The 18,520-nt window shown below is 39.5% G+C and overlaps 1 protein-coding gene across 8 annotated transcripts in view; it reads right to left on the bottom strand.

Moving 5' to 3' along the window:
- RABGAP1L (RAB GTPase activating protein 1 like) overlaps nucleotides 1–18,520 on the bottom strand; it is a 705,589-nt gene that overhangs the window by 243,090 nt on the left and 443,979 nt on the right. The gene's annotated exons all lie outside the window — the stretch shown is intronic.

Below are 18,520 nucleotides of genomic sequence, written 5' to 3'. Positions count from 1 at the left end.
GAATTTCCTTTTTATGGCTAAATAGTATTCCCCTATATATATATATACCACATTTTCTTTATTCATCCATCACTCAATAGACACTTAGATTGTTTCCATGTGTCACTATTGCAACTAATGCTGCAATGAATGTGGGGTGAAGACATCTCTTTGAGTTAGTGTCTTTGTTTCCTTTGAATAAATACTCAGAAGTGGAATTGCTGGATCAAATGGTAGTTCTATTTTTGACTCTTTGAGGAACCTCCATACTGTTTTCCACAGTAGCTGCACCAATTCACATTCCCACCAACAGTGCACAAGGGATCCCTATTCTCCATATCCTCCCAACACTTGTTAATTCTTGTCTTTTTGATGATAGCTATTCTAACAGGTGTAAGGTGATATTTTGTTGTGGTTTTAATTTGCACTTCACTAATGATTGGTGATATTGAGCACTTTTTCATGTACCTGATGGCCATCTGTATGTCCAGAAAAAAAGTTTTCAACCTTTCACCATTGAGTATGTTAGCTGCTGGCTTGTCATATATGGCCTTTATTATGTTGAGGTACGTGTCATCTATACCCAGTATGTTGACAGCTTTTCTCACACATGGATGTTGAATTTTGTCAAATGCTTTTCTGCATCTATTGAGACGATTATATGTGATTTTATTAATGTGATACATAACTTTTATGACTTGCATATGTTGAACCATCCTTGCATCCCAGGGATGAATCCCATTTGATCATGGAATATGATCCTTTTAATGTGTTGTTCAATTTAGTTTGCCAGTATTTTTGTTGAGAACTTTTGAATGTCATCAGGGATGTTGGCTTACAGTTTTCTTTTCTTGTAGTATCCTTCTCTGGTTTTGGTATCAGGGTAAAGCTTGCCTTGTAAAATGAGTTTGGGAGTTTTCCCTCCTTTTCAATTTTTCTGGAAGAGTTTGAGAAAGATTGGTACTAATGCTTCTTAAAATGTTTGGTTTTAATGTTTGGTAGTATGCACCAGTGAAACCATCTTGTCCCAGGCTTTTATTTGTTGGGGGAGTTTTGATTCTTGATTTAATCTCCTTACTTGTTACTGGTCTATTCAGATTTTCTATTTCTTGAGTCTTGTGTGTTTCTAGAAATTTATTCACTTTTTCTAGGTTATCCAATTTGTCGGTGTATAATTTTTCACAGTAGTCTCTTACGATCCTTTGTATTTCTGAGGTATCAGCTGTAATGTCTCCTCTTTTTAAATAATTTTATTTATTTGCACCCTCTTTTTTTTTAGTTAATCTAGCTAAAAGTATATAATTTTGCTTATCTTTTCAAAGAATCAACTCTTAGTTTTGTCAATCTTTCCCATTGTTTTTCTATTCTCTACTTTATTTATTTGTCTTATAGTCTTTATTATTTCCTTCCTTCTACTAACTTTGGTCTTAGTCTGTACTACTTTTTCCAGTTCCTTGAGGTGTAAAGTTAGGTTGTTCATTTGAGATATTTCTCTTTTCCTGATGTATGCATTTGTCACTATAAGATTCCCTCTTAGAACTCCTTTTGCTGCCTCTTATAAGTTTTTTTTTTTTTTTTCTTAAACATCTTTATTGGGGTATAATTGCTTTACAATGGTGTGTTAGTTTCTGCTTTATAACAAAGTGAATCAGCTATACATATACATATGTTCCCATATGTCTTCCCTCTTGCGTCTCCCTCCCTCCCACTCTCCCCATCCCACACTTCCAGGCTGTCACAAAGCACCGAGCTAATATCCCTGTGCCTTGCGGCTGCTTCCCCCCAGCTATCTACCTTACTACGTTTGTTAGTGTGTATATGTCCATGACTCTCTCTCGCCCTGTCAAAAATCACCCTTCGCCCTCCCCATATCCTCAAGTCCGTTCTCCAGTAGGTCTGCGTCTTTATTCCTATCTTACCCCTAGGTTCTTCATGACATTTTTTTCCCTTAAATTCCATATATATGTGTTAGCATACGGTATTTGTCTTTTTCTTTCTGACTTACTTCACTCTGTATGACAGACTCTAGGTCTATCCATCTCATTACAAATAGCTCAATTTCATTTCTTTTTAAGGCTGAGTAATATTCCATTGTGTATATGTGCCACATCTTCTTTATCCATTCATCCGATGATGGGCGCTTAGGTTGTTTCCATGTCCTGGCTATTGCAAATAGAGCTGCAATGAACATTTTGGTACATGACTCTCTTTGAATTTTGGTTTTCTCAGGGTATATGCCAAGTAGTGGGATTGCTGGGTCATATGGTAATTCTATTTGTAGTTTTTTAAGGAACCTCCATACTGTTCTCCACAGTGGCTGAACCAATTCACATTCCCACCAGCAGTGCAAGAGTGTCCCCTTTTCTCCACACCCTCTCCAGCATTTATTGTTTGTAGATTTTTTAATGATGGCCATTCTGACTGGTGTGAGATGATATCTCATTGTAGTTTTGATTTGCATTTCTCTAATGATTAATGATGTTGAGCATTCTTTCATGTGTTTGTTGGCATTCTGTATATCTTCTTTGGAGAAATGTCTATTTAGGTCTTCTGCCCATTTTTGGATGGGGTTGTTTGTTTTTTTGTTATTGAGCTGCATGAGCTGCTTGTAAATTTTGGAGATTAATCCTTTGTCAGTTGCTTCATTTGCAAATGTTTTCTCCCATTCTGAGGGTTGTCTTTTGGTCTTGGTTATGGTTTCCTTTGCTGTGCAAAAGCTTTGAAGTTCCATTAGGTCCCATTTGTTTATTTTTGTTTTTATTTCCATTACTCTAGGAGGTGGGTCAGAAAGGATCTTGCTGTGATTTATGTCATAGAGTGTTCTTCCTATGTTTTCTTCTAAGAGTTTGATAGTTTCTGGCCTTACATTTAGGTCTTTAATCCATTTTGAGCTTATTTTTGTGTATGGTGTTAGGGAGTGATCTAATCTCATACTTTTACATGTACCTGTCCAGTTTTCCCAGCACCATTTATTGAAGAGGCTGTCCTTTCTCCACTGTACATTCCTGCCTCCTTTATCAAAGATAAGGTGTCCATATGTGCGTGGGTTTATCTCTGGGCTTTCTATCCTGTTCCACTGATCTATCTTTCTGTTTTTGTGCCAGTACCATACTGTCTTGATTACTGTTGCTTTGTAATATAGTCTAAAGTCAGGGAGCCTTATTCCTCCAGCTCCTTTTTTCGTTCTCAAGATTGCTTTGGCTATTCGGGGTCTTTTGTGTTTCCATACAAATTGCGAAATTTTTTGTTCTAGTTCTGTGAAAAATGCCAGTGGTAGTTTGATAGGGATTGCATTGAATCTGTAGATTGCTTTGGGTAGTAGAGTCATTTTCACAATGTTGATTCTTCCCATCCAAGAACATGGTATATCTCTCCATCTATTTGTATCATCTTTAATTTCTTTCATCAGTGTCTTATAATTTTCTGCATACAGGTCTTTCGTATCCTTAGGTAGGTTTATTCCTAGATATTTTATTCTTTTTGTTGCAATGGTAAATGGGAGTGTTTTCTTGATTTCACTTTCAGATTTTTCATCATTAGTATATAGGAATGCCAGAGATTTCTGTGCATTAATTTTGTATCCTGCTACTTTACCAAATTCATTGATTAGCTCTAGTAGTTTTCTGGTAGCATCTTTAGGATTCTCTATGTATAGTATCATGTCATCTGCAAACAGTGACAGCTTTACTTCTTCTTTTCCGATTTGGATTCCTTTTATTTCCTTTTCTTCTCTGATTGCTGTGGCTAAAACTTCCAAAACTATGTTGAATAAGAGTGGTGAGAGTGGGCAACCTTGTCTTGTTCCTGATCTTAGTGGAAATGCTTTCAGTTTTTCACCATTGAGGATGATGTTTGCTGTGGGCTTGTCATATATGGCTTTTATTATGTTTAGGAAAGTTCCCTCTATGCCTACTTTCTGGAGGGTTTTTATCATAAATGGGTGTTGAATTTTGTCGAAAGCTTTCTCTGCATCTATTGATCATATGGTTTTTCTCCTTCAATTTGTTAATATGGTTTATCACATTGATAGATTTGCGTATATTGAAGAATCCTTGCATTCCTGGAATAAACCCCACTTGATCATGGTGTATGATCCTTTTAATGTGCTGTTGGATTCTGTTTGCTAGTATTTTGTTGAGGATTTTTGCATCTATGTTCATCAGTGATATTGGCCTGTAGTTTTCTTTCTTTGTGACATCCTTGTCTGGTTTTGGTATCAAGGTGATGGTGGCTTCGTAGAAGGAATTTGGGAGTGTTCCTCCCTCTGCTATATTTTGGAAGAGTTTGAGAAGGATAGGTGTTAGCTCTTCTCTAAACGTTTGATAGAATTCACCTGTGAAGCCATCTGGTCCTGGGCTTTTGTTTGTTGGAAGGTTTTTAATCACAGTTTCAATTTCAGTGCTTGTGATTGGTCTGTTCATATTTTCTATTTCTTCCTGATTCAGTCTTGGCAGGTTGTGCATTTCTAAGAATTTGTCCATTTCTTCCAGATTGTCCATTTTATTGGCATAGAGTTGCTTGTAGTAATCTCTCATGATTTTTTTTATTTCTGCAGTGTCAGTTGTTACTTCTCCTTTTTCATTTCTAATTCTATTGATTTGAGTCTTCTCCCTTTTTTTCTTGATGAGTCTGGCTAGTGGTTTATCTATTTTGTTTATCTTCTCAAAGAACCAGCTTTTAGTTTTATTGATCTTTGCTATTGTTTCCTTCATTTCTTTTTCATTTATTTCTGATCTGATTTTTATGATTTCTTTCCTTCTGCTAGCTTTGGGGTTTTTTTGTTCTTCTTTCTCTAATTGCTTGAGGTGCAAGGTTAGGCTGTTTATTCGAGATGTTTCCTGCTTCTTAAGGTGGGCTTGTATTGCTATAAACTTCCCCCTTAGAACTGCTTTTGCTGCATCCCATAGGTTTTGGGTCGTTGTGTCTCCATTGTCATTTGTTTCTAGGTATTTTTTGATTTCCTCTTTGATTTCTTCAGTGATCACTTCATTATTAAGTAGTGTATTGTTTAGCCTCCATGTGTTTGTATTTTTTACAGATCTTTTCCTGTAATTGATATCTAGTCTCATGGCGTTGTGGTCGGAAAAGATACTTGATACAATTTCAGTTTTCTTAAATTTACCAAGGCTTGATTTGTGACCCAAGATATGATCTATCCTGGAGAATGTTCCATGAGCACTTGAGAAAAATGTGTATTCTGTTGTTTTTGGATGGAGTGTCCTATAAATATCAATTAAGTCCATCTTGTTTAATGTATCATTTAAAGCTTGTGTTTCCTTATTTATTTTCATTTTGGATGATCTGTCCATGGGTGAAAGTGGGGTGTTAAAGTCCCCTACTATGAATGTGTTACTGTTGATCTCCCCTTTTATGGTTGTTAGTATTTGCCTTATGTATTGAGGTGCTCCTATGTTGGGTGCATAAATATTTACAATTGTTATATCTTCTTCTTGGATCGATCCCTTGATCATTATGTAGTGTCCTTCTTTATCCCTTTTAATAGTCCTTATTTTAAAGTCTATTTTGTCTGATATGAGAATTGCTACTCCAGCTTTCTTTTGGTTTCCATTTGCATGGAATATCTTTTTCCATCCCCTTACTTTCAGTCTGTATGTGTCTCTAGTTCTGAAGTGGGTCTCTTGTAGACAGCATATATAAGGGTCTTGTTTTTGTATCCATTCAGCCAATCTGTGTCTTTTGGTGGGAGCATTTAGTCCATTTACATTTAAGGTAATTATCGATATGTATGTTCCTATTTCCATTTTATATATTGTTTTGGGTTCGCTACTATAGGTCATTTCCTTCTCTTGTGTTTCGTGTCTAGAGAAGTTCCTTTAGCATTTGTTGTAAAGCTGGTTTGGTGGTGCTGAACTCTCTCAGCTTTTGCTTGTCTGTAAAGGTTTTAATTTCTCCATCAAATGTGAATGAGATCCTTGCTGGGTAGAGTAGTCTTGGTTGCAGGCTATTCTCCTTCATCACTTTCAGTATGTCCTGCCACTCCCTTCTGGCTTGTAGGGTTTCTGCTGAGAGATCAGCTGTTAACCTTATGGGGATTCCCTTGTGTGTTATTTGTTGTTTTTCCCTTGCTGCTTTTAATATGCTTTCTTTGTATTTAATTTTTGACAGTTTGATTAATATGTGTCTTGGCGTGTTTCTCCTTGTATTTATCCTGTATGGGACCCTCTGTGCTTCCTGGACTTGATTAACTATTTCCTTTCCCATATTAGGGAAGTTTTCAACTATAATCTCTTCAAATATTTTCTCAGTCCCTTTCTTTCTTTCTTCTTCTTCTGGAACCCCTATAATTCGAATGTTGGTGCGTTTCATGTTGTCCCAGAGGTCTCTGAGACTGTCCTCAGTTCTTTTCATTCTTTTTTCTTTATTCTGCTCTGCAGTAGTTATTTCCACTACTTTATCTTCCAGGTCACTTATCCGTTCTTCTGCCTCAGTTATTCTGCTATTGATCCTATCTAGAGTGATTTTAATTTCATTTATTGCATTGTTCATCGTTGCTTGTTTCATCTTTAGTTCTTGTAGGTCCTTGTTAACTGTTTCTTGCATTTTGTCCATTCTACTTCCAAGATTTCGGATCATCCTTACTATCATTATTCTGAATTCTTTTTCAGGTAGATTGCCTATTTCCTCTTCATTTGTTAGGTCTGGTGGGTTTTTATCTTGCTCCTTCATCTGCTGTGTGTTTTTCTGTCTTCTCATTTTGCTTATCTTACTGTGTTTGGGGTCTCCTTTTTGCAGGCTGCACTTTCGTAGTTCCCGTTGTTTTTGATGTCTGTCTCCAGTGGCTAAGGTTGTTTCAGTGGGTTGTGTAGGCTTCCTGGTGGAGGGGACTAGTGCCTGTGTTGTGCTGGATGAGGCTGGATCTTGTCTCTCTAGTGGGCAGGTTCACGTCTGGTGGTGTGTTTTGGGGTGTCTGTGGCCTTATTATGATTTTAGGCAGCCTCTCTGCTAATGGGTGGGGTTGTGTTCCTGTTTTGCTAGTTGTTTGGCATAGGTTGTCCAGCACTGTGGCTTGCTGGTCGTTGAGTGAAGCTGGGTGCTGGTGTTAAGATGGAGGTCTCTGGGATATTTCCACCGTTTAATATTATGTGGAGCTGGGAGGTCTCTTGTTGACCAGTGTCCTGAAGTTGGCTCTCCTACCTCAGAGGCAGAGCCCTGACTCCGGGCTGGAGCACCAAGAGCCTTTCATCCACACAGCTCAGAATAAAAGGGAGAAAAAGTAGGGAGAATTAGTAGAAGTATGAGTAAAGAAAGAAGAAAAGGAGGAAAGGAAGGAAGGAAGAAAGAAGCAAAGAAGGAAAGAAAGGAGGGAGGGAGGGAGGGAGGGAGGAAGGAAGGAAGGAGGGAAAGAAGGAAAAAAGACAGAAAGAAAGATGATACAGTAAAAATAAAATAAAGTATAATATAGTTATTGAATTAAAAAATATTTAGAAAAAAAAAAGGGACGGATAGAACCTTAGGACAAATGTTGGAAGCAAAGCTATACAGAGAAAATCTTACACAGAAGCATACACATACACCTCCACAAAAAGAGGTAAAGGGGGAAAAATCATAAATCCTGCTCCCTGAGACCACCTCCTCAATTTGGGGTGATTCGTTGTCTAAAGGAGGGAAGGAAGGAAGGAAAGAAAGAAAGAACGAAGGTAAAGTATAATAAAGTTATTACAATTAAACTTAATTATTAAGAAAAAGAATTTTTAAAAAAAAGTCATGGACGGATAGAGCCCTAGGACAAATGGTGGAAGCAAGAGTATACAGACAGGATCTCACACAGAAGCATACACGTACACATTCACAAAAAGAGGAAAAGGGAAAAAAATCATAGATCTCGCTCCTAAATTCCACCTCTTCAATTTGGGATCATTCCTTGTCTATTCAGGTATTCCACAGATGCAGGGTATATCAAGTTGATTGTGGAGCTTTAATCCGCTGCTTCTGTGGCTGCTGGGAGAGATTTCCCTTTCTCTTCTTTGTTCTCACAGCTCACAGGAGCTCAGCTTTGGATTTGGCCCTGCCTCTGCGTGTAGGTCGCTGGAGGGCGTCTGTTTTTTCGCTCAGACAGGACGGGGTTAAAGGAGCCGATGATTCGGGGCCTCCGGCTCACTCAGGCCGGGGGTTGGGGGATGGGGGAAGGAGGGGCACTGCGTGCGGGGCGGGCCTGCGGCGGCAGAGGCAGCGTGACGTTGCGGCAGAGGCCGGCGTGACGTTGCACCAGCCTGAGACCCGCCGTGCGTACTCCCGGGGAAGTTGTCCCTGGCTCCCGGGAACCTGGCAGTGGCGGCTTGCACAGGCTCCGCAGAAGAGGGGCGCGGAGAGTGACCTGCGCTCGCACACAGCCCCCCTGGTGGCGGCAGCAGCAGCCCCAGCGTCTCCCGCCCGTCTCTGGGGTCCGCGGTTTCAGCCGCGGCTCGCGCCCGTCTCTGGGGTTTGCGCTTTCAGCCGCGGCTCGCGCCCGTCTCGGGGGCTCGCGCCCTCAGCCGCGGCTCGCGCCCGTCTCTGGGGTTCGCGCTTTTAGTCGCGGCTCGCGCCCGTCTCTGGAGTTCCTTTAAGCAGCGCTCTTAAACCCCTCTCCTCGCGCACCAGGAAACAAAGAGGGAAGAAAAAGTCTCTTGCCTCTTCGGCCGGTGCAGGCTTTTCCCCGAACTCCCTCCCGGCTAGTCGTGGCGCACCAACCCCTTCAGGCTATGCTCAAGCCGCCAACCCCAGTCCTCTCCCTGCGCTCCGTCCAAAACCGAAACCCGAGCCTCAGCTCGCAGCCCCGCCCGCCCCGGCGGGTGAGCAGACAAGCCTCTCGGGTTGGTGAGTGCTGGTCGGCACCGATCGTCTGTGCAGGAATCTCCCCGCTTTGCCCTCCGCACCCGTCGCTGTGCACTACTCCGCGGTCCCGAAACTCCCCCCTCTGCCTCCCGCAGTCTCCGCCCGCGGAGGGGCTTCCTAGTGTGTGGAAACTTTTCCTCCACAGCTCCCTCCCACTGGTACAGGTGCCGTCCTTATTCTTTTGTCTCTGTTTTTTCTTTTGCCCTACCCAGTTACGTGGGGAGTTTCTTGCCTTTTGGGAGGTCTGAGGTCTTCTGCCAGCCTTCAGTAGGAGTTCTGTAGGAGTTGTTCCACGTGTGGATGTATTTCTGGTGTATCCGTGGGGAGGAAGGCGATCTCCGCGTCTTACTCTTCCGCCATCTTCAAGGTCCCCCCCCTCCTATAAGTTTTGATATGTTGTGTTTCTATTTTCACTTGTCTCAAGATTTTTTTTTTCTGCGATACGTGGGCCTCTCACTGTTGTGGCCTCTCCCGTTGCGGAGCACAGGCTCCGGTTGCGCAGGCTCAGCGGCCATGGCTCACGGGCCCAGCTGCTCTGTGGCATGTGGGATCTTCCCGGACCGGGGCATGAACCCATGTCCCCTGCATCGGCAGGCGGACTCTCAACCACTGCGCCACCAGGGGAGCCCAAGATATATATTTTTAAATTTCTCTTTTTTCATCCATTGTATGTTCAGGAGTGTGTTTTTAATTTGCACACATTTGTGAATTTTCCAGCTTTCACCCTGTTATTAGCTTCTAGTTTCATAACACTGTGGTTGTAAAAGATACTTTATATAACTTCTATCTCAAATTTGTTGAGACTTTTTCTGTGACCTAACATGTGATCTATCCTAGAAAATGTTCCATGTGTGCTTGAGAAGAATGTGTTGCTGCTGGTGGATGGACTGTTCTGTGTATATGTTAGGTCTATTTGGTCTACAGTACTGCTAAAATCTGCTGTTTCCGTATTGATTCTCTGCCTGGATATCTATCCATTGTTGAGAGTGGGGTACTGAAGTACCCAAATATTACTGTATTGCTATTTATTTCTTCTTTTAGTTATGTTTCTATTTGCTTTATATATTTAGGTGCTCTGAACATACAGGTGAGTGCATACAAATTTTATAATTTGTTATATCTTCTTGATGGTTTGACTCCTTTAACATTATACAACTTTCTTCTTCTGTTTTGAACATTTTTACCTTAAAGTCTATTTTGTCTGATATAAGCCTATAGCTACCTCTACTTTCTTTTGGTTATCACTTACTTGAAATATCTTTTTCTACCCCTTCACTCTCAGTCTATGTGTGTCCTTAAAGCTAAAGTGAGACTCTTTAGGCAGTATACCATTGGATTCTGCTTCTTTTTTTCCTTTGTCCAGTCAGCCATTCCACATCTTTTGATTAAATAATTTATCCATTTAAAGTATTATTGATAGATAAGGACTCACTATTAACATTTTGTTAATTGTGTTCTTTTTTGTAAATCCTTTGCTCCTTGCTTCCGCTCTTACAGTCTTCCTTTGTGATTTGATGATCCTTTGTAATGGTATGCTTTGATTCTCTTTTCTTTGGTGAATCTACTGTCGGTTTTTGTTTTATGGTTAACAAGAGTCTTACATAAAACATCTTATAGTTATAACATCCTATTTTAAGTTGATAACAACTTAACTTTGATAGCATACAAAAACTTCATACTTTTATTTCTTCCCACCTCACACTTTAAGTTACTGATGTTACAGTTTACATCTTTTTTATATATATTGTGATAAAAATTGCTGTAGTTGAGGTTATTTTTAATACACTTGTTTTGTAACTTTTTTTTTTTTTTGCAGTATGTGGGCCTCTCACTGTTGTGACCTCTCTCGTTGCAGAGCACAGGCTCCGGACGCACAGGCTCAGCAGCCATGGCTCACGGGTCCAGCTGCTCTGCGGCATGTGGGATCTTCCTGAACCGGGGCATGAACCTGTGTCCCCTGCATCGGCAGGCGGATTCTCAACCACTGTGCCACCAGGAAAGCCCATGTTTTGTAACTTTTTAAAAAGAGTTGTAAATGAATTATGTACTACCATTATGTATTAGAGAATCTGACTTTAACTGTGTATTTACCATTACCAGTGAATTTTACACATTCATGTTTTTATGATGTTAATCAGCATCCTTTTATTTCAGCTTGAAGAATGCCCTTTAGTATTTCTTGAAAGGCAGGTCTAGTGATGATGAACTCCCTCAGCTTTTGTTTGTTTGGGAAAGTCTTTATCTCTATTTCATTTACAAAGGACAGCTTTACCAGGTATAGTATTCTTGGTTGACAGTTTTTTTCTTTCACTATTTTGAATATATCATCCCACTTCTTCCTGGTCTACAGTGTTTCTATTGAGAAACTAAATAGTCTTATGACTCTGTAAATAGTCTTATATACGATGAGTAGCTTTTCTCTTGCTGCATTCAAAATTCTTTGTCTTCAGTTTCTGGCAATTTAAATATAATGTGTCTTGGTGCAGCCCTTTTCAGATTCTAACCACTGAGGTCTTTTGGGCCTCATAAATCTGGAAGTTCATTCTCCCCCTAAGTTTGGGAAGTTTTCATTCATTATTGCTTTAAATAGATTTCTGTCCCCTTCTCTTTCTCTTTTATTTCTAGGATTCCCATAATGTATAGATTGCTTAATTTGATAGTATCCAATAAGTCTTTCTCCACTTTTTTTCTTTTTGTTCCTCTGACTTGTATTTCAAATGACCTACCTTCTAGTTCACTAATTCTTTCTTATGTTTGGCTGAGTGTGTTGTAGCTCTCTATTGAAGTCATCAGTTCTGTCATTGTATTTTTCAGATCTAGGATTTCTATCTGTTTGACATTTCTATTGTTTTGTTGAACTTGTTTTTTTCATCACTGCTTTCCTAACTTCATTTAGTTGTCTGTGTGTCCTTGTAGTTCACCAAACTTCTTTTAGAGGATTATTCTGAATTCTCTGTCAAATAGTTCATAGATCTCTATTTCTTTAGAGTCAGCTATCTGATCTTTATTGGTTTCCTTTGGTAATGTCATGTTTACCTGATTGTGCATGATCCTTGATCCTCTGCATTGCTATCTGCACATTTGAGTAAGCAGTCTCCCTCTTACAGACATTACAGGTTTGCCGTGGCATGGAAAGACCTTCACCAGTTAGCTCAGTTTGGAATAACGCTGGTAGCATCCATGGGGAAAAGCAGGACTTGATCTCAAAGTCTTTAGTTGGGAGAGGCCACTGTTCATGCTCTGAGGTTGGGGTAGGGAGTGGTGGTGACACTGGGTTGGCTCTGTGGTTAGGTGGGCCTGCTGGTTGGGATCCACATACAATCAGGGCCATTGGGTGAACTCGCTGATTGGGTGGGGCTGCTGGCTGTGCTCCATGGTCAGATTGGCCACTAGCGGGGCTCTGCAATCACCTCTGGATAGGCAAGTTCACAGGCTATGTTCCCTGGCAGGGTGGCACCATTGGGTAGACTCTACAATTAGGAAGAGCTATGGACTGAGTTCTGCAATAGCTCCTGGTTGGATGAGGTATCAGGTTGTGCTCCCCACCAGATGGTGCCACTGGCTGGACTCTGTTTAGGTGGGGCCACAGGCTGTGCTTCGAAGTTGGGCAGGACCACAGGCTTGGCTTCATGATCAGATAGGCTGTTGGCTGTGTTCCACTGTTGGGCAAGATAACAGAATGGGCTCTCTAATCAAGAAGGGCTTCCAGCTATATCACACAGCTGGGTGGGGCTAAAGACTTCGCTGTGTGGTCAGGTAGGGTTACTATCCAGGCTCCTTGACTAGATGAGGCCGCAGGCTGTGTTTAGCAATTAGGCAGGACTGTAGGCTCGGTTTCATGGCTTGATGGTACTATAGGCTGGGCTCTGAGGCTGCCCAGGGTGACTCTTCAGGCTACCTGGTTATGCAGAGGCAGAGGCTATGCCTAACAGTTGGGCAGGGCTGCTACCTTGGCTTTCTGACTGAGCAGGGCTGTAAGATGGGATCTGCAGCTGCTCCGGTTCTCTGGACAAACTTCCTAGAAGGTCAGGACTGAAGCCTAAACTGGCAATTGTGTGGGGCCTGTGAATTTGCATCCCTGCCTGGGCAGGGCAGTAGAACAGGCTCTACAGACATTATGCCCCACTGACAGAGGATCTAAATCCAGCAGAACTGCCAAAAGCCTGGACTTAATCCCCTGGCTGCACTCTTTTTGTGCCAGATACAAAATAAGACTCTACACTTATAATACAAGGTATTCAATATTCATAAAAACTCTAGAAGGATGATAATATTATTTTCACTTTATATTATAAATGAAGAAACTGAAGCTCAGGAAACTTGTCCAAGGTCATGTAACTTGAAAGGTATTAAACCACAATTCAAATTCATAGTTGTGCTTTTTACTATCCTTTGAAGGAGTTCAGCTTTGAAAGGGCAAAGAAACCTGAGAGAGCTAAATGGGAGGATCAAAAGAGGATTTTTTTTTTAAGGTAAAATGTCTTGAGTATATTTATAGGACACAAAGAGAAGATGCTGGGTAATGGCTCCAAAGCACTGATGCAAGAATTAACAGAGAACAGGAAAACCTCTTGGATTTATAAGGAAAAAGTGATTTGGGAATACAGAAGGGCTTATTTAAAATATACTAAAACTCTTATTGTAAAGAATCACTATAAGATAACGTGATGTATCTGTCTAGCATCCCATCTCCCTATCATCTGATGTCAAAATCTCCTTTCTTTTAGGAAAACCATTCCATTTTTCAGGAGGAGTTGATCCAGTTCACTGTCAGCACTGAGGTGGACTCAAGACTGGGCCAGCCCAACCAGATACCTTACCTTCCTGCCCTTAGTAGTTGATTCAAGGATGGCAGATTCCCAAGGCAGGCCAACCAGAATCCTTCAGGGTTTTTGTTTGCTTATTTGTTTTGTTTGTTTGTTTGTTTGTTTAAGTACAGGAGCTATAGCAAAAGATGATCCCTTTTAAATGAAGTTGTAAAACTGAAAGGATATGAAGCCGGGCCAGTCCAGGCTGCCCACTTTGTGGCCTGCCCATATAAGTTAAGGCAAGAAAATTTAAGCAGAACAGAGATACAGAGACACAGATTTCTGATGACAAAGTATGAACTCTGGAATCCAACCATATCAAAAGCATCTCTGCTCTGGACTTCCCAGTTATGTGAGCCAATATATTTCCTTTTTAATTTAAACTACTTTTAGTTAATGTTACGTCACATGTAGCAGAAAGATTCCTAAATAATATAATGGCACAAATATTTTCACTTATATATACATATAAAGACACTAGGAAGCCTCTATTTTGTTACCTTGGACTCTGTAGAATCCTTATTTTCAGGAAAACTAAGAAGTAGCTCTGCTTCTCATTTCTGATGCCCACTGGTTAAATCTTATCTGAAACTTGTCTTTTTTGGGGGGAAGCATTTAAAGATTTGTAATTTTTAAACCTTATATTATTTTGAAATATGGCACACAGAAGAATATATAAAAGTTAAATTTATACTTCAATGAATATACAATTATGAAGTAAAAACATTAAGAACTAGAATACTGTTAATACTCCTGAAGATCCCTATGTGTCCTCACCCAGTCACGACTCCCAATTTCTCCTCAGAGAAATCGCTGTCCTGATTTGAACAGTAATCACTTCACCGGTATTATTTATATTTTCCATGCATGGAGCATCCTAAAATAGAGTTTACTTTTGTCTGTTATTGAATTATACTAAAATGGAATCATACCAAATGATACCAATAATTTGCTTTCTTACTAAACATTATGTTTGTATGATTCATTCACATTAGCCTACGTAGTATGAAACGTTTCTTTACTTGCTGTATAGTGTTCCACAAAATGAATATACCACAATTTATCCATTTTAATTTCTAATTATAATTCTAATATTAGACATTATAATAGTGGGCATTTGAGTTGTTCATATATCTAGGAGTGGAGCTGTCTGGTATGCATATCTTTATCAGATAAAAGCCAAACTGGTTTCCAAACGAGTTGTGCCTGGTTACAGTTTTTGAAAAAAAAAATACTTTTAAACATTCTGGGTTATCCAAAAATAATGCTTTTTGCAGTTGGAAAGCTTCTATACATGTTGATATTAGTTTACATAGAGTGATTTAACCTTAAAAAGGAGCATAATTTTCTGAAAGTCTAAAAAAGTATATGTTCAATTAAAAAAAAAACCTTAAAGCTGCTTGACAATAAATATGTGAGAGAAATATATTGGGGTTAAAAATTATCTAAAATATTTTATATGATTCTTAGCATAAATGAAATATATGAGGACATTATTTATTACACTAATAATATAATGATGATATTACTGATAATTATTACATATTTAACTTCAAAGGCAGATAAACACTATAATGGTTACAAGCAATCTGTGCTGTAACAGTTTTTGCAAACTGTAAATGATAAATTTCTTATAATTCCATCAATAGATATAACAGCATCTATGTGATAAACACTTAATTCTTCCACTGCTTAAACTACTACAAGTTACAAAGCTATTATCAAAGCTTCTGGAAATTTCCAAGCACCAGGAGAAGATACTTATTTCTTAAAACTATCTAGACATGGAAAAACTTTAAAATTCTAAATTTTTGTTCTTGATCCTACTTTCATTTTTGGTCTTTCTTTCCTCTTAGGCAGTGAATGTGAAATATAAATGACCATGGGTGAGGAAAAGACAGCATCCCAAAAAGAAGCAGGTCCTGACAATGATTAATATGGAGTTGCCAAAGGATGTCTGGCAGCAAAAAGAAGCAATAGCTTATGTAACTGATAAAAAATTAGTCAGTAAGACCCTAATAACATATCTCCCTGGAACCCGAGATAGTGTATTTGATGAATTGTTTAAGCTAGAGTGTATTCTTCTACCTATTTAAACCACAGAGGCAAAATTAAATATGGATAAGAAAAAATTACAGTTAACTTCTCTTATTTAAATTGGTTAATGGATGGGTTGGTCAGTCAATGAAATATGCTGATTAACAGAATTATCACATATACTTTTAATTAAAAATTACAATGTAAGATTTTTTTCATTAACACTGAATATCAGTTCATCTTTCCTCCAGGATTCTGAAGGCATTTCTATATTTCCAGTTATTTTTACAAGCCATGGCAACAACTGCATAGTTCTATTAATGTAGAAAGTGTAGAAACTAAACTGAATTTCTATTCATCTTGTCACATACTTTGGGGGTAATTTTGTTGTATATGTTTACAATGGCCGACTTTCCATGACCCTTGTAATAGGACAGTAGATAATGTAAAAAAAAAATCTGGGTTATTTGAGTTTCCTAGTTATTTGAATCACTGCCTCTCTTTTTTTTCGGGGAGGAAGTATGTCCAGAGAAATATGAACTTACAGTTAACTAAACTTCTGTTAAGTCTCAGAACAGATTTCCTGGAGTGATATTCTTCTCACTGAAGTTTAATCAATATATTATAATGTGTTTAATGGGGCTACAGGTCTAAAATGCTAAACTGTGACATATTCAAAGGTTACTTTGTGGAAGATAAAGCTTCACTATCCATGGCTTGGACATCAGCTGCTCGTCAGAATGATCATAAAATCTCCTTTTAGACGAATGGTGGTTATGAAACTTGGTGAACACGTCTATGTCACTGTTTATAGTCTCCAGCCCCCTGTGGTAGGGACCTGACTATTCTAACTACTAGGTGGGTTTAGTAATAGAACAAAGGCTCCAAGAATTTGTGACTATAAAGTACTTGATTATCACAAGAAATCTGAAGAACATGGGCTGTGGAGATGACAAAAAAAAGGACAGCAAGGAGAAGATCAAAAAGAACATAAACAGATAACGATGCCACAGAGAAAGAAGTCAAAGTTAAAGTGAATAATCACAATAGAACCACCATATAGTATTAGTATCATTAAAATCAAATGATCAGCATTAGGACCACGAGTCTATTATAATTGTTCTTCGTTTCCAGAATGCAAACCTAAAAGAAATGCTTTTGTTTTAAACTTGCTGGACCTCTCTGCTGCATTTGACATTATACAATGCTGCTTCTCTGTTGAAAATCCAGAAATTCTTCAAGGATTCCTCTTCCTCATCAGCCCTCTAAATATCTGGCATTCCTGGGATCTATTCTGTTCTTCTTCTTCTATTTATTCTTCTTATATGGTCTAATCCACTCTCATGATTTCAGCTTTGATTCCTCCCCCAGGGTCAGTCTCCAGTAAACAGTTGGTTGCTGGACAGCTTTACTCAGATATCCCCAAAATACCACCTCCGCCAAATTTCAAAACAAAATTCATCATCAACTCCTAACCTTTCATCTCCATTCAATCTCAACGGACGTGTTTTCTATCTCAGCTCAAAATACCATACTTCATCCAGTCACCTAAGCAAGAAAACTAGACATGTTACCTTTGACCCTTCCTTTGTCAATCCATCCATGAAACCTACCAATTTTGCCTCCTGCATGTTTTTAGATATTTTTAAAAATAAATTTATGTATGTATTTATTTATTTTTGGCTGCATTGGGTCTTCGTTGCTGCGTGCAGGCTTTCTCTAGTTGCGGCGAGCAGGGGCTGCGCTTCGCTGCGGTGCGCGGGCTTCTCATTGCGGTGGCTTCTCTTGTTGCAGAGCACCAGCTCTAGGTGCATGGGCTTCAGCAGCTGTAGCATGCAGGCTCAGTAGTTGTGGCTCGCAGGCTCTAGAGCACAGGCTCAGTAGCTGTGGCGCACGGGCTTAGTTGCTCTGCGGCATGTGGGATCTTCCCAGACCAGGGCTCGAACCCGTGTCCCCTGCATTGGCAGGTGGACTCTTAACCACTGCGCCACCAGGGAAGTCCCCTCCTGCATGTTTTTAATTGTTTTTTTCTCTGGGTCTCAACATCTCTCACTTAGATTGATGTTTCCTAACTGGTCTCTCTGCTATTGCTTGCTTCCTTCAGTTCAGCTCTCTACATGGATATAATAATTTATCTGAAGTGTACATCTGATTGTCATTCCCTTACTTCGAACTGATCAATGGCTCCTCATTAGCTTTAGCATAAAGCCCACATTTCTTGACATTATTAAAAAGTCTTCATAATTTGGTCCCTGCCCATATGACCATTTTTACCTCATACCTCTCTCTGCATACAATTTCTATAGCAACAGTAAAGGAACTATCATTTCATACTGTTCCCTTTATATGCTGTGCCCTTTGTGTTTCCATACATTTGCTCATGTTGTTCCTTTTCTCTACCAATCTCTTCTTCCTCTCTTACCCAGCTCACCTCCCCCAACCTCAATTATTTATGTCCTGGCAAAGCTACCACCTCCTCTAGAAAGTCTTTTCTGAAAGTTCTGGCAGAGCTGAGTTGGATAATTCTCCTCTCTATTCTCTTATTCTGTGCATCGCTTTCACTTAGCACACTGTAAGTTCCTCTATAGTGATCATCACAAAAATCAGCACAGATACATAAAAAGAACTAAAATAATAGGTACGTGCGTACATTACCTGTGCCCCATCCTAGCCGATGAGGCCTTTGAGAACACAAACGATAAATTATTCGTATTTGTAATCCCACTTCCTAGCCCAGTACTGACAACTGATTCTCAATAAGTGTTCTGTTAAATGAAGGTGACTAAGAGAAAAGAGAGTATACAAAAATAAATCACAAAAAAGATAAAAGACTTCCTTGTCACATTCCTTCATCATGGCTCTGG

The sequence above is a fragment of the Phocoena sinus genome, chromosome 1 (assembly GCF_008692025.1).
Source record: "Phocoena sinus isolate mPhoSin1 chromosome 1, mPhoSin1.pri, whole genome shotgun sequence".
NCBI lineage: Eukaryota > Metazoa > Chordata > Mammalia > Artiodactyla > Phocoenidae > Phocoena > Phocoena sinus.
Note: the sequence above shows the minus strand (reverse complement) of the source record. Positions and strands in the feature narration are given on the sequence as shown.